The sequence below is a fragment of the Anabrus simplex genome, chromosome 7 (assembly GCF_040414725.1).
Source record: "Anabrus simplex isolate iqAnaSimp1 chromosome 7, ASM4041472v1, whole genome shotgun sequence".
NCBI classification, from domain to species: domain Eukaryota; kingdom Metazoa; phylum Arthropoda; class Insecta; order Orthoptera; family Tettigoniidae; genus Anabrus; species Anabrus simplex.
This window is the reverse complement of record NC_090271.1, coordinates 180,358,951-180,372,313: the sequence shown is the minus strand read 5'-3', so window position 1 is coordinate 180,372,313 and position 13,363 is coordinate 180,358,951.

Genomic DNA, 13,363 nt, shown 5'->3' with positions numbered 1-13,363 from the left:
AATACGAGAATGTGATGATAAAGAAGGAGAAGAAGAAGAAGAAGAACGGTCGTGCTGTAAAAGCTAGTCGAATAGTAATAAGGAACGGTTAAGCGTGTGAAAAGTATATTTGATTTATGACCGGTTTCTGGAATGACAGTTATCTATAGATGAGTAGATATCAGTGACCGAACATGGTGATACATTTAAAATGAGTTTCCGAAACAACAGTTATCGGCTTATTCACAGTTATCTGCGCAAAGACTGGTAACTGCAGCTAGTGCTGTAGGTACCTCTATGCTAGAATTGATCCCAGCAAATTAGTTTTGTAAACATTAGTGATAATGAACTGACTATACTATATTTACAGTCATTCATTCTAGTTTTAACGTGCTTGGGTGTGCTAGAGTTTACAATATTTCGGTCCGTAGGTTTACTTCCACGTTATCACTGGCTTAGTAACTGATTCCACCTGTATGGTGTCATCTGTCCCAGCTGTTTCGATTACAATCACCTCGGAGCATGACGCTCCTACTGTAGATACATATTCTAACACGGGAAATGAATCGTCAAATAAAATGGAACTCAAATCAAACGGATTTTTACCAGGCTCAAATTGATCTTTCAGTGCAACTATAATGTTAAAAATTTCTTTCATCAGGCTTTTAACCACGAGTCTCACCAACAGTTCGTGAACACCCAATCTGAAATTAGGGAGTATTTACCATTAGCATTTACATTTGTACTACATGATCTCTTAGGTACCGGTATGCACTTACTATAAGCCTGCTGAATAATAAATAGTCTACCGATTTTTGTTGCTTTTTTAATGTTACCGCATTATATCTTTTAACCGGTGACGTGAGGTCTGATAGACTCCCAGTAAACATAAAACATCTGGACTTCTTTAATTAAAAATCTCGCAGGGGCTGTAGTTTATGTTAGCTTCTTATCTGTGGACTTAACGTCAGCAGTTGCGAGAGTATTTTTGTCAAGGCATGTTGCGTGGTCAGTGTAAGTAAAACTTCTCAAGTGACTAGTTCGTTGCAGTTATAAGAAATACAAATCCTCAGTTCGAAGAGTACATTACGGAAATACTAATGAAAAATGTAGTGGTACCGGTATCTATTTTATTTTGGCTATTGAAGATTGCAGTTTGTAACGCTTTCGTATTGTTCAAGTTGTGCCGTGATAGCCCAGAAGAAATGGAATTCTTGAAGAGTTTGGCATCTGATCAGGTGAAATTACATGCACTTTTTTTCATTTATATTATTATTGTTTACGCTTGTGTTCTGGATCAGAAAAAAGTTATCTGTTTGGTAATCGCGGTGTATTTCTATAATTTTAGTGACGAAGCATCTAGGTGAAATTTAAGACAATATATGCGTGCTGTGAATAAGAAAGAAGGGGAAACATAACTAGTTTTTGCGTTATTAAATCAGATATATTCTTATTATGAGAGAATATTACACGCTGAATCAGATTGATTGAAATGACTGTGTACATATTTGCCAACCAGTTCTCATTATAGGAAACTTCTGCTAGTAAAAGTAACTAGATATTACCAAAATTACCCTAAAAACATTGGCGTAGATACATCTATTGGAGGACGAGAAATACTAAACATGACGATATCTGTACTGTTCATTACCAGGGCTTATTAATATGGATTTAAGTTTCCAGTTAACAGCGCAGTTAGTTACAAGCACATTTAGGTAACTCATAGGGAAATGTAGTGTACCAGAAACCGGCCATTATATGTAATATCTATCTGAATTAACACCCTTAATTTTTTTGCAACATACAGTAGTCACGTAACTTGATACATTACCATGTTTTAAGAAACCCCACTGACAGCTATTTCCTCCACGAAAGCAACGGATTGAGTTTGTGATTCATTCACTGCAGTTTCCATTGCAAGTGCAGGATCCTCCACATCACACTCACGTACATCTAAATAATAAAATTAGACATTATGTACTTCCATAGTAAATGTGCACTGTATTTAATTAACCTGTCATTCGTCAACAAGGGGTAGTTTGTAATTTTTTATTGGAGTTACCGATGACCGATTAATTAAGGTAAAGGGCTTATCGCAATATTTACTAGAACGAAAAACAAACTAACATCAGACATAGTCCTGTGTATCGGTAATTAATTTACAATGCCTTATGCTTGTGAAAAGCGTAGCTCTGTATGAGTCTACACTTCGAACATCCTGTACCATTATTCCTAATTATTTATACCAGGATTTCAAGGTTAACTTACCAAAAATAACTTCTTGGTGGAAGTTCGCATCGCAATCGGACTGGCAGGCTAGTGGAAGGAATTGGGGTTTTAATGCTGCTACGAGTTTCCGTCCAGCTTCATCCACCGTAGGTTGTACGAATGGACCTCCGCCTATTTTATGAATGCTGACCTAGTAAGAATGTACAGTTGGTTAAGTACGATACTCCGAAGTCTCAACTAGTGATTAATACGCAAATATGTATTTCTTTACTTACTTTATCGTCTGCAGCCGACTTCTTCGTTCGTCGTTTTACATTCTAGTAACATAACTGCAATGTTTTCCAATCCCGTCGCGCCAAATTTGCGTGGGAATTGAAGTCTGAAGCTAGTGCTTTCCAGGCGTTTTCCTTCTCTTTCGTACTTACAGCATCAGTCTTTTTATTTTCAATCGTATTCTTATATTTAGTAACAACTAAATCAATCAACAACTCCTTTTCGTACGCTGTAAAATTCGGCGCTCGATTTCTTCGCTCATTGACATCCAAGTTCATGTCCATTTTTCAATCGGTGTTTGAGATCTGATTGACACCAAGATTGACACTACGTCACAGAGATTAAAACATGAAATAGCGTGACTTTACTACCAACATACTCCTGATTAGTACGAATTTCCCACGCTGTTTACGACGTTGCCAAGCGAAATTCTACGATGACGGATCAAAGTTGATCCGGATCATGAGATCCGAGATCAATGTTATACAACACAACGAGCAGCTTGGAAAGGATCATTTTCTGATCTCGAATCAAAATTGATCTCGGATCAGCTATGTTTATACAACCGGCCCTAATAGGGCTTTTGGTTCCAATCTGTAGCCAGCTTCAGGTAGTTTCAGTCTCTTTTTCTAGATGGCGCTCGAGGTCATTCATAACGTGTAAATAGTTATATACACGTTCTGTAGATGGCAAGCAAGTATGCATAAAATGAGCGTTGTTAATAATTAAAGGCACTTTGTCTCGAAGTGAAGTATTTAAAGTTTTTCAAGTCTAACTTCAATCAGTGGGCACTTCTCACAAATTAATTAGTCATAAAACGTCGAGCATTGTGGAGATAATACTGCTGAATTGCATCGAATTCGACTTTACCCAATCGATTAACCTTGTTCAAACTAATATCGATTTTAATCGATAGTTCCCATGATGCTACAGTATTTGTGTTGTTTCAATACCAAGTGCTCATGTGCTTGTGATGTAAATCTTAGTTCCATGTGCTTGGTTGAGTCCGTTCGTGTGTCTCGTACGGTGCGGATCGTTCTTTGGTTGCAGTCTGGTGTTTGCCTGCGGTGACAAGTAGTGTGTGACCGTTTGGCGAGTGTGTGTCTGTGTACGCTTTGGTGATGGATACTGATAGTGGAGGAGATGATGCACCGGATCCCTCATCTAATGCCAATGTTGGTCGTGAAGAAACTGTGCCGATGCAAACCGATTTGATTAATCTTACTTCAAATATGAATTCATTACAGCAGCCTTTACAACCTCAACAGTCTAATGCCGCTCAGCCGCCTCCTCCACCTCCCCCCCCTCCTGAAGAGTTGGAGGTTTATCAACAGGCTCATTTTGGTCCATTTAGTGTATTTGTTGAATCAACTAAGTCGAAAAATATTGGTGGGCTACATCCCATGGCGCTTGGGCGCTTGTTTTACGATAATGATATTTTTGTGAAAGGTATAACGCCCAAAGGACGAAATAGATTATTGGTGGAATTTAGTTCCGCGATCCAAGCTAATTCCTTTCTACGTCATTCAATACTTGCAACTCACTCATTGAAAGCATATATTCCCAGTTCCATTATCTTTCGTGTTGGACTTATACGCGGTGTGGAAAAGAATGTGTCTGATTCGGACATTCTTAAATACCTTAAATCTGATGTTCGGGTCAAATCGGTCAAGCGGCTTAACCGTAAGGTTGTGGAGCCCAGTGGAGTGACCTACGTTCCAACTGGAACAGTTAAGATTGTTTTTCGCTCTCAAACTCTTCCTCAATATGTCTCTTTGTTTCAAGTGCATTTAGAGGTTTCCCCTTTCATATTTTCCCCGATTATCTGTTCAAAATGTCAGCGATATGGACACACGATTAAAAACTGTCAAGCTAAGTCACCACGATGTGGGCATTGTGCGTTACATCACCTTACATCAGAGTGTCAGGAAAATATTCGCCGCTGTGTTCACTGTCATCAGGCACATTATACTGGTTCATCAAACTGCCCTACTCATCAACAGCAAACTGCCCTTAAAAAGCTTATGTGTACAGAAAATCTATCCTTTTCCGAGGCGTCTGCTAGAATACCCTCGACCCAATTTGACACGTCCAATAATACACATCTTTTTCCACCTCTTCCTTCTACTAGTTCCACTTCACCTGTGGAAACCCCGAGGAAACGTAAACTTACTCAGGTGGTTATGAACGAGCCCCGTCCCATTCCAACACCTGGTTTTGATACGTCTGGGTATCTTAATCTCATCCGACCCCCTCCAGTGTCTTCACATACCTCGGTCTTTCCATCCACTTCATCTTCATCCTCCCCGTCCCCGATTCCGTCTACGTCCCGTAATTCTCAGTGTTTACCTTCAGCTCCTTCTCAATCATCTAGTTCCCCTGTACTACGCCAAAAGGCGTATCTCCAAAGTGGTATTCATCAACTATTTCTGCAACTTATTCAATTATTAGGGGACCAGCCACATGTCGCACACACACTTTATAAGCTTCGTGACTGTGTGCACACTATGTTCTCTTTAGATGCTACGTATCCTGCAGTGGAATGCTAGGAGTATTACTTCTAAACGGTATGAGTTACAATTTTTGATAAATGAAATTTCCCCATTCATTATAGCATTACAGGAGACTTGGTTTTCCCCATCCTCTGAGTTTTATTTAAATGGCTTTAATGTTGAACGCTGTGATGGTGTTGGTTACGGTGGTGTTGATTTATTTATTCACCATAGTTTATCCTATCAACTTCTTGATATCTCGTATTGTCTACCCCATACATTTGTTCTTGGTATCTCATATAATCGCCTTTCCATTATTAACCTTTATTGCCCTCCAGATCTTTCTATTTCTCACATTCAATGGTGTCGATTCTTGCAGCAATTTTCTTCTCATAACGAGCTTCTCCTCTTAGGGGACTTTAATCTTCATCATTCTATGTGGGGAAGCAGTAGTGATACTTCCCTGGGTTCTTATTTCCTCACTGCCCCCCAATCGCATGACTTTGTCATTTTAAACGATGGTTCTCCCACGCGCCTCACTCCCCCCGGCTCTCCTCCCAGTGCTGTGGATTTATCATTATGTCGTCCTGCAATGGCTTCGATTGTAACTTGGCACCGTCTTACTGATACACATTCTAGCGACCATTTCCCTATTATTCTTACGTATGGTCTTGGTAGGTTTTCTCGTTCTTCTTCCGCCCCTACATGTACCAGTAATCTTCGCTCCCTCCGTCACTTTGATAGAGTATCTTTTATTACTTATGTTACCCATCGTATTGAGCTTATTTCGGATAATATTTTGCCCTTTTCTACTCTCTTTCAATTTATACAAGATTATCTCGATCTTTATCATCCCTATAAACCTATTTCTTCCCACTCTGCTCGCCCCTCTTCCTTTTTACGATGGTGGGACTCAGAGTGCCATAATCTGGTTCTTAAACGACGCCGTTTATTCCGGATATATCGGAAAACATTAGCCCCTCACCATTATTTCCGTCTTAAACAACATATTGCTTATACTAGACGAATTTTTCTTTCTAAACGCCGTGCTGCATGGCGATCCTTTATTTCCTCCCTAAACGCTCATACTTCGTCTTCTCACTTATGGAGTGCAATTCGTTCCCTTACCCGAGCTTCTCAATACATTCCACCCTCTGTCACCCCTCCACAGATTTTATCTATCTTTCTCAACTCCCTCACTCCTGATTATGTCGTGCCTGACTTTACTATCCCCCTGTCTCCATGCTCTTCTCGCTTTTCTGTATTACTCCAACCTATACACCTTTCTGAACTTGAGGCCACCTTGTGTAATGCAAAGAGTTCGTCTCCGGGCCCTGATTATATATCATACGATATGCTCCGGATTCTCCCTCTCCGTGCTAAACAAGCTTTATTAGCTCTCTATAATAATATACTTCTCACTACTTCTGTTCCTACCTCTTGGAATGATTTTTTTTTAGTACCTATCCCCAAACCTGGTCAACTTCAAACTGACGCTAATGGCTTTCGAGGGATTGTCCTTGGTTCGTGTATCCGCAAGACGTTTTTAAAAATTCTCCTTCAACGACTTTTGTGGTCTCTTGAATATTATAATTTGGTTCCCAAATATCAATTCGCCTACTTTAAAGGTCGTTGTGCTCAAGATGCTATTAACATTTTACTTATCGATATTTTATTAGCGCAAATTCGTAAGGATTGTCTTATTGCTATTTTTTTGGACATACGAGGAGCTTTTGACTCCATACCACTGCATCTTCTCTGGACTAATCTTGCACAGAAAGGTTTTCCTGCTCATTTTCTCCACATCTTGCGTAATTTGTTTACGTATCGGAAACTTTCACTTAAATCCGCTTATTCTTCTCTTCCTTGTCGTCTGTCATCTGTCGGTGTTCCTCAGGGAGACATTTTAAGTGGTCTGCTTTTCGCCCTGTATATGAGTAATCTTGAAGAACTGGTTACCCAAAAAGCTCGCATTCTTTTTTATGCTGATGATATAGTTCTTTATTACTCTCATAGTAATGTCGATGTGTGTCGTCACCATATATATCAGCTAATGGAACAAGTCATTACATGGCTTACTTTCCATGGCCTTCAACTTTCTACCTCCAAATGCTGTGCAATGTTTTTTACCTCTAAGCGTAGGTTTAACTCTGAGCCACTTGTTTTCGATTCTCATGTCATTCCTTTTTGTTCCTCCCATAAATACCTTGGTGTTATGCTAGATCGCTCGTTATCTTGGAAACATCATATTACTCAGTTACGTAATTCTTCTGATATGTATATTAAAATTCTCCAAGTGGTAACTAGACGATCATGGGGTGCTGACCCTGGCACAGCTCAGTTGTTATATTCCGCTACTATTCGCTCTAGACTCGACTACTGTGCGCATGTTATAGATACTGCGTCGGATTCTGTTCTTAACCACTTAAATACTTTACAATTTAAAGCTCTGAGAACTTGTGTTGGAGCATTGTTGTCTACCCCTACTAATGCTCTCCTTGTCGAGACCGGCGAGTTCCCTCTTCCCATTCGCCGTAAAATGATAACATCTAAATATTTACTTAAAAGATTTGCTCTGGCTCAACACCCATTGCTTCCTAAATTGCAGTTATTAGATGAATATTCTCTTCTTTCACAGGCCCGCCGTCGTAAGATGCCTGCTTTGTTGTATGCATATCAATTTCTTCTTCCCTATAAAAACACTATTTTACGCACTGCTTCTTCCCCCGTTTATTCAGTAAATTTTGATTGTTTATTTTTTGTCCCTTCTATCATTATTCATTATCTCCCCTACATCTTCTTTTTCTTCTTCTATTCCTGGTTCTTCGTTGACTGGCCCACCTTTTAAGAAGCTACGTTTTGCTCTAAGTGATGCTGGCGTCCAGATATATACAGACGGCTCAAAAAACTCTTCTGGCGTTGGAGCAGCGTTCTATATTGTCAATACCAATGTTGCTTAACTCTATCGTTTACCCAGTGACGTTTCTATCTACACTGCGGAAATTTTTGCTATTCGTCAAGCTCTTATGTACATTAAGCATCATTCTATACCTAACGCAGCTATTTATACGGATTCCCTCAGTGCCGTTCAGTCGCTCAAGTCATCTCATCTTTCTTTTAACTGGTATTTGTATCATGTTAAAAGTCTTATTTATACTTTGCTTCAATCTGGGGTGGTTCTCACTTTTGTCTGGGTCCCTAGTCATATAGGTATCTATGGGAATGAACAGGCGGATTTATTCGCGAAGCGAGCTGTTCGTGATGGCAAATCCCTACTTAACCTTGCAGTTCCTCTACCCGATTTTTATCCAGTTCTTAAACATTATGCTTATGGTCAGTGGCAAGAAGATTGGACTAGATCAGCTTCTTATAAAGGTCGCTATTATTACAATATTCAGCCTTGTATTCCTCCCTATCCTTGGTATTTGAAGGGTAACTATTCTCGCCGTCACATTACCAACATTATTCGTCTTCGCTTTAACCATGCTCTTACTCCTCTGTATAAACATCGTTTTAACCTCTCCCCCCACTCCTCCTGTATATGTGGTACTCTGAGTGCTGATGTAAATCATTTATTATTCCAATGCCCTGTGTATGATTCTTTTCGTCCGGCTTTTATTTCTCGTCTTCTCAGTCTTCAGATAGCTCTCCCCACCAATGTCTCCTGCTTGCTTACCGATATGTCTCCTGCTTTAATACATGCTATCAATCAATATTTGGATGACTCTCATCTTCATTTGTAAATTACTGTCTGTTTATTGTTCGCACCGTTATATACTCCTGCTTCCACTGTTTTTTGCTTCTACGCACTTCCTTTGTTATGTTTCGCGTTACTTAAGGTGTGTACATAGACCCGATGCTCAACTGTTCTTGAGACCTTCGTAGTGAAATTCATTGCGTGTGACCTTCGTAGTGGACTAATTGCGTGTGATTTCGCATTATAAGTGTAATATCACGATAATAAGTGTAGTGGCTGGGTGAAATAATAGAGCCCATAACCTCTCCGACAACAACAACAACCATGTGCTTGGTTATTTGAAATATATCTTCGCCAGTCCTCCTGAAATCCTGTATTTCCTGTTTGAGTACACATCAGGGGTTGAAAGCTGAATGGTTCTATTAATGTAGTTCTATATATTTCCTGTCTCAGTGCATTTAATTCTGTTATTTTTATTTTCATGTGGTACTTGGATATTGATGTGTTACCCCATTGTCTTGTGTATGGTGTGCTCTATTGTCTTGCTTTCGAAGAGATTTCTTATTTGTTATAATATCAGCTTTGTGTTAATGTGTCAATCATTCATTTGAAGTTAAAGCTGCTTTGAGGGGTATCAGATCATTTTTTACAACGTAGTAAGTACTTGGAAATAAAAATATATGAATTACAATGTATTGGGCATGGAAGTAGTAGAACTGAATTATTATCGCCGTTTGTGGTGGTGGCGAGGGGCAGGGAAAGGAGGGGGAGGAGCCGTAAGCATACCCGGATGTGCGTCACTGCGACGGATGTTAATTATCCGCGCTATCTGTTGAAAGTAATACTAAGGTATTGCACCTGAATGCACACTGTGGCGCTATCTCGGAAAAGAGACTAAAACTACTAGCGCCAAGTGGATTGGAACCGAAATTTATCATTGAGTTTCATCTCTATTCTATTCTATCCTCTTTGGTCTCTACTGTATTTGGTTATAATAAGGGATGGCAACGATATATCGGTTTTTACGAAATACCGATATTTTTCATTCGATTTATCGGTATATCGATACCGAAATTTTGATTCAGTTTATCGCACAACTATACAATATATCATACCTTAACCGTTGCCTACGCTATAATAGAAGGCCTGGACAAGCCGACTCATTTCTGGGCGAACAAACTAGTTCACGCAATGGCCGCTTGGATCGCGTTTATGTTCTATTGTTCTCATGTTCTGTCTACATCCCTGCATTGAAGATCCATACAATAACGCGAAATAATACATTTTTTTAAATCATTATGCCCGGTGTGAATCAGATATAAATATATAAAACAACTTAAAACACACTACACTTCATAGATTTCTTTCATTTTGCATTTGTATATCACACAAAAATAGGGAAATAAATAGAAGTACTCACCCGATTTTTCCCTATTACTATAATTTCAACACTTTTCTGCTCAGAGGCTTGCTGTTGAATTTGTTTAATAAATCACAGTCATTAGTCACTTTCATTGCGTAGTTATCAAGAACAGGTCTGAAAATTGTTGTAAGTATAACGTCTGTGATGTGTGATTGATCACAGTCGCGGCAATGAAACGTCTCTTTAAATTTTGGAGCGGTAAGGAATTTCAGCTTTCGGACAAGGTTACTTTTTCCGAGATATCCTAACGCCCGCGTTGTAAATATTAACACATTTTTTGAGAAAAAAACGAATTTGCGTGAAGGGTAGCGCAAAGCTCCCCGATCTTGAGCCCTTATTAAGCACTTTAGTGGACTGTCCGTAACACAAGACGACAGCTGTTCCAAACAAGATCCACAATCCGTCTTCTCCTCTGCGACCCTAACTGAATAACCGCCGACCATAGCCAATGCAGATAGCTGCATAGAAACAGGTTCTTCTGTAAAATGAGAAAAAAAATGTGAAATTGTCAGCGATCATTTAAACGAACATGCATGTACAGCGTAACCGATATTAAAATAAAGCAATTACCTCGGATAGGCACGTCGAGTAATTCCAAAACACTTCCGGGAATAACAACCGAGGTGGAAATATCACTGGCTGTTCTCCGCCGAATGGTGTCCATTAACCTGAACTTCTGAGATTCTACATTAGAAGTGTCAGAAGGATTGATCATACCACATTTCAAAGTCGTCTCTAATGCATATAAACACGATCTGGCGTCCATCATATCATTGAAACCTCCATTCCTTCTTAAATGACTAAATAACAGTTCAATGTCATCACTGGAAAGATTTCTACTGAGAATATAATGAAATCCATTTGAAAGTAAGTACTTTATACACTTTACCGTTGAATGTGTTGTGATCATAAGAGCTTCATATGTTTCTTGACTGAATGTATTTAACTTCTGACCAGATTTTTGAATTGTGTCAACGTACGGCAGAAATTCCTCTGTTAACCACAAAAACCTATCGTCAGTCAATTCGGTGAAAATTTTCTTGTCTGTGTTCCTGGAATGGTAACTTTGTTTTATGTTGCACACATAAAACATGTCATGCCATTTCCTTACATATTCTAAAAATTTAATTGTTTCTCTCAGACTGACAGGATCAGACACTGACTCAGGAGCGACAGTAGGCAGTGTTTTTAGTGCTGTAGTGACATTAAGGGAAAATAAATACTTTGCTCTTTTAACATTCATTTTTTCAAGGTTGGAGGGGTACACAACCTTCCTTCTTAAACAACGGACTGGTTTAACAATGGACTTTTTCTGCATATTGTACAGTCTTTTTACATGTTCACTTGAAATCAAAGTTTCTCTATAACGAAGATCCTTTGCTAGAAACTGACACCTAATATTTTTCAGAACATGGCTGGAATCAAAACTGAGGAACAGGGATCTGCTTTCTTCATTATGATGTTTTATTTCAGATAAGATTGGACCTTCACACAGCTCTTTCATCATATTCGAATTCACAGAGCAATTGTCTGTCACTAAGCGTAGGATTAAAATTCCAGTTTCTTCTACATCGCTGATTACTTTCATTGTCAGTGTTAACAGCTGGCTGCCAGTTAACTGCCTAGTGAAGTAAAATGCCACGGGTATTCTGATGTTAGTTGACAAACCACGGAATAAAAAGCAGAGTAACCTGTTAGCCACGGCTTCACCTCGGCCCAAGTCTTCTATTTCATTTTCCGAAAATCCAAGGAACTGGTCCATTTTACGGTCATATCCCACTCTGGGTTTAATTGCCATCTCGTCAATTTTTCTTCTGGACATTCCAAATTACTGTATTCGTGCTGTAGTCTTTCTTTTATTAAAGATGTGACTCCAGTTTCCTCATTAGAGAAGCCAATGTACCTTTTTAGTGTTTTCGGATGAGGAATTTTGAGGCAGTTTACAGATCTTATGAAACGGTATCCTGTCGGAGCTTTCCTATGCCAAAGTGTACAAATTTTAAGAGTTTTTTCGCCGTATTAATGTGTGCTTTACTATAAGCTTCAATTTGTTCGATTAGAAACAGTGCTTTTATCACCCCATTTTCTCCATCTTTCTGAATTTTCTGGATTTTCTCTTCTAGAGGAGACTTCTGTTTCTTATTAGATTTCAGCTTTTCAATTTCACTTCTCAGTTTTACTACAGTTTTTCTTAGCCTACAATTTGATTTACATTTTAAAACAAATTTCCTATTGATATTCTTGTGCTTGTCTTTGTAGTCAAATACTGAAGGCGTTTGGGTGCCTACATCAGAGTTTAACACGTTTTCGAGTTCTATAGAAGGGTGTTGATCATCTGCGTCCACTGGTCTGCAGTCTATTTTCTTTTGTTTAGTCGGTGAACTACAAGCCCTCACAACTGGGTCTTTCCTACGCTTAAGAATTTTTTTCTTGTGATCAGGGAAATTATTAAAAACTGTCGGCACTTTGTTGGGGAGCAGAATTCTCCTCACAGTACTTATACTGTAATCTGATTCGACAAAGTGCAAGCTACATATTCTGGAGCTATCATTAGGAGCCCAAAGAGATCCTTTTCTGCTGCCCTGTCGAGAAATAGCAACCCTCCATTTCTCCCGTAAACTCGGATCTTTAGGAAAAATATGAAAATTTATTTTTGTGTCTTTCTTCGCTACGTTAGATGTGCAGTTAGGCACGCAACAATAAACCATCTTAACCTACAGAATGGAAAGAGAAACTTGACGGTAATTTGGAAGCGCATAACCAAACAAACGTTAAATGCATCTCAGCAACCATCCATATACTGCAAATCGTGAGACCAACTAAATTTAAAAACGACAAAACTCTTCATATTTCATGTTAGGTAAGGCCTTACCTTATAAACTGAAGTTTAATATGTTATTTCTTCTCATAAAACATGCTGCAGTGACACACGTAAACATAGGATTCGCGCCAAACAATAGAACATAAACGCGAACCTAGCGGTGGAAATGAGAAAAACTACTACCCCGCTTTTAATGCAAGAAATTGGCTTTCTGTCCAGGCCTCTAGTATCTAGTAGGCTTTGCCTTAACTGACCTATCGAAACGGTCCATAATGGCGGCAGCTGGAGTGCTAGCATGCGTTCATTTTGATTTGTGTAAGCCGTGTTGTTATCAAATATTTACGGAAATTTGAACATTATTAATCGTACATTATATTTATTTTTAGCCTTAAGAAGGTTATAGATCCTCTTTCAGTGCCGTAATAAGTTGTTTGTTCGTAAAGAGCTGA